The following is a 4585-nucleotide window of genomic DNA, read 5'->3' as shown; positions in this document are numbered from 1 at the left end:
TGGGAGTGATCATCGGCCGGAGGGGAATTTTTTAATGGGGGTGGTGTCGACCACGCCGGCCGGTGGCGGTGGTTTTGGGCGGGTCAACGGACGGCAACAGGAAGGGAAGGGGAGAGGGGTAGCGCGCGGGGAGAGAGAAGGAGAAAGAAGAAGAAGGAAAAAAAAAAGAAAGAAAAAGGAAAAAGGGAAAGAAAAAGAAAAGAAAAAAAGAAAAAAATGAAAAAGAAAAGATGAGGGAAAAGAAATGAGGTCCAGTCCTCACTTCCGAAATCCAAAAACTGATCCGTCGAAAACGATTTTAAAAATATAAAACGACTAAAATAAATTAAATACCGCATCAAATAAAATAAAAACCAATTAAAATACAATAATTTAAAATAAAATAAATAATATATTAATTAAATTAAAAACACCCCTTCAGTGAAAATACACGTAAAAACGGGTTATCACATCCTCCCCCCTTAAAAACAAATTTCTTCCTCGAAATTTGTGATGTCAAACATCAATGCCAAAAAGATACAAGATACAACTCCGAACATATTTGAGAGATACATATCATCAACAACTCCCAACAATTCCAATAGTTATTAACTTAATACCATAAATTGCTAATATCAACGAAGTCTCTGCTTTACCTTCCGAACTTTCATCCTATTCCAACTTTGATAACCTAATAGTCACTTACAAAATTAACCATCAATAAACGAAATTTGTACGACCAAAAGATTAATCTCCCATTAAAACTCTGGATCACCACTAATTCCTCAAAATCAATACAAAATTTGAATTTCTAAGCATCTCCAAAAATCATGCTTTTGCGCGCACTCTGATAACTAGCCAAAATACATAAAGGTTATATCCTCATAAATTAACATCATCAAGTACAAGCTCAATTCACACCTAATCACAAGAAAACCTTTATCACATTTCTATAGAAAATAATATACCTCCAAAACCACAAATCTCCACTCATTCCTCAGTTGGCCATCGCTGCCCTAATAAAAAATCAACATTCCGCAAAAATACACCCATTGATTGATAACAGATATCAATACCAATCAACCTCTAGGCCCCAAATTGAAAACACATAATATCATATCAAAATACACCTGTCTCTTCTAAAGATAAAGAACATATCTAAAAGGCCCAAGTCCGTTCCAGCTAACCAACGAGAGCGCCTATAACCTCTATCTGATATCCCACACTTCAAGCTCATTACCTATATTTTGAATAACATCTAATCTTGCAATAACTAACTCACTAAAACTACCATTGATTTCAAGTCGCAATTAATTCTCAAGATAAACACAACAGTTGTTACAAACCATCATCCCAATGGGTAACCCACTTCGACTGCACATTCCGTTCAACTTACCAAACAACTCAAAGCCAAAATCTCTTGAATTTTAATATTAGCACACAGATTCCTCTTCAACTCCTACCAAGCCAAAAAATAGATGAAACTAGGACCAACACTCCCCAAAATCCATACACACTTACCATTACTACTCATCGATCTCATGTACTCTTAGCCAACACCATAAATCATTCAAACGTACAAGTGATCCATTACCACATTTCCATCATCTGGACTTATATCCTCAATTCAACAAGATTTATTCCTATATCTACTCAACTTATATCCTTAAATCAGTAACTAGCCATTGCTTAAAGTTTGGTACCGAGAATGACCTTAAACCTGCTAAGAATCCATTCCCAAAAGTCTACGGATCATATAGCCTCAAATTCAGTTGTATTCAATACCAACACAAAATCTACTATTTCCAACACCCTGATGGACCTATATCTTTCGAATCGATAACGATCATTTCCTAAAATCTGCTACTACAATCTCGAGTTAACAATAATTATTTTCTAAACTAGCTCGATATCTTCAATCCTCAAAGAAATATACGAGCTAGATCATTACCTCCAATCCTCAAAGAAATCTACTCTAGAAAAAAATTTTCATATCAATAACTCAACTCTAATCAACCCTATTTTAATGGTTACAAAGTAATCAATAACTAGAGTAGATCAAGTTACAGCACTAAGTTTGTAAAACTAAGAACTCAATTCTTATTATAAATCAGTCCTTCAACTCTGCAATTCTAAAATCTTAAATCAAATAAGAATCATCTTCCATAACTTCTAAGATCAAAGAACTTACATCCCATAATAGAAAAATCGACTCCCAAATCTTTCAAATTCTAAAACATTAATAGATAATAAATCATTTTCTGAAATTCTCAAGATTGGTGGTTTTAATCCAAAACATTCACCTTAAAAGCTTGTAAAATTTAAAGCCCCAATTACCACCAATTACTCATCCAAATCACGAAATCTAAAACTCGAAATTTAATTATTTCCCCCCAAAGCTTGTTGTACCTAACACCTTAATTACCATAAACTTATTTTCCTAAAATCTATAAGGCTCCAAACTTTAAAACTTTGATGAAACTTCATAAAATCTATCATTGAAATTTGTTGAACTTACAACCTACTACATTATAGACCATTTCATAAACTCCACGGAACCAAAGAACTCAATTATTCTACTTCCCTAAAAGATCACCCAGATAATGCCATTCTCTCCAAGTCTCGATATTATAAAAAAAAAACAAACCACACAAGGCGTTCATCACGAAGGATTAGATTAGACCCATACTTGCCATGACTCCAGCATTCTGAGTTTCTGTAACCTCGCCTCCAACGGTACCAGGAGTCACTGCGTACATTCGAGCTTGAGCTAATTGCCTCTGATTTGTTCTACCACTGCGACGAGCTCCATGGCTTTCTTGAACTCGACTAGGGCACTCACGAGCAAGATGCCCCGTCTGACCGCATTCAAAACATTGGTTACTACCCAGACGACACTCGCCTCCGTGAGCTCTATTACATCTTCCACAAACTGGCACTCGTCCTCCCATACGCACTCCCGAGGCTGCTAGTGGTCGAGTCTCGGCCCGCTAAACAAACTTCTGAGGTGAACCCGAACTACTTCCTTCATCAATAAAACTCCACCTCTTTTGTCCTGGAGGGGAGCCCATACTCAGATTATTCTCTCGCTCTGTAATAGTGGCCAAGTCCACTAAATCCTGAAAAGTGGAAATCCGGTGGCAGACCACCATTCGGCGTATATCAGGACGTAGACCCTTCTGGAAACGCTCGGCTTGCATTTCCTCTGTGGTGATGAGGTGGGGAGCAAATCACCCAAGTTCTATAAATCTTCGGGCGTACTGTTCCACGGTCATACTCCATTGGACCAAGCTTGAGAACTCTCTTGCTTTTTGTGACCTTACAGAAGCGGGAAAGAATCGATCATTAAATTCTTTCTTGAAGCGCTGCCAGGTCACAGCAGCAAAAGACCCCACTTCTGACTCCAGCATTACTCTCTTGGTATCCCACCACTCAGAAGTGGTGCCTTGCAACAGATAGCTGGCATAGAGTACTTGTTGCACCTCAGTGCAACCACATACCTCAAAAGCTCTTTCTAAGTCTCTGACCCACTTTCCAGCTCGAAGTGGATCCTCTTCTCCCGTGAAGGGTGGAGTTCTATGCGCTAGAAAGCGCTCATAGGTGCATCCAGCTTGCATCCCTCCACTAGGCCCTCCTGGTAGTAGCCAAGACCCTCCTTGTTGTGGCCAAGGACCTCCTTGTTGTGGCCAAGGCCCTCCTTCTTGTGGCCAAGGCCCTCCTTGTTGCGGCCTAAAATTCTGCTACATGAACTCAGTCATTTGTCTTATTGCTTGGGCTACAGCATCATCCCTCGGTGTATCGTCCTGAGGCTCTTGAGTAGACTTTCTTGGCCTCACCATTTTCTTGCCACCACAACCTTTGACCCCCTTTAAGAAAAACAAATAAAATCAACAATATAAAACTAAAAACCAAAACCAAACCACACAACAAGAAAACAAAACATACTAGCATGCAATAACATAACTAAATAAATAAATACAAGCAAACAAACTCAAATAAATTCAAAACAAATAAAACAAATCAAATAGCAACTTTACTTAAAATATATTTTAAAACACAACTTTAAAAACATTCTGGTACTACCTACGGCACATGTGGTTTTACCCAGAGTCAAACCGCTTTGATACCACCTGTGACGCCCCCAAATCCCCACGTACGGATACGGGAAAATCGAGACGTCCGGATGGTGACATCACGGGTCACCACCCTATCGCCAAGTGCTAAGTGTGTGCATAAGCAACAAATGTGCACGAAGAAACACGTAGCGGATAACAAAGTCATAAACTAAGTACCAGAATTTTTATTGTTTAATACAAAGCCGTTCAAAACATACATAATAAAATATTACGAGATACAAATATTGATTCAAACAAAACTACAAGGCGTAACTTCCAAATCAAAACTCCAGCGGAGCCGCATCCTCGGGCTCAGCCTCCTCCTCCTCAGCCTCCTCCTCCTCAAACTCTGCACCAAATTCTATGGTACCAAAAATGGTGCCGCAGGTAAGTAAAGATTCAAATACCACAAGATAAAAACATATTAAAACTCAAATAAATTGCATGAAAGAATACAAATGCACATATCCCATAAAATCACCTTTTTTTTC

The sequence above is a fragment of the Carya illinoinensis genome, chromosome 3, assembly GCF_018687715.1.
Source record: "Carya illinoinensis cultivar Pawnee chromosome 3, C.illinoinensisPawnee_v1, whole genome shotgun sequence".
Classification (NCBI taxonomy): Eukaryota; Viridiplantae; Streptophyta; class Magnoliopsida; order Fagales; family Juglandaceae; genus Carya; species Carya illinoinensis.
This window is presented reverse-complemented; position numbering follows the sequence as displayed.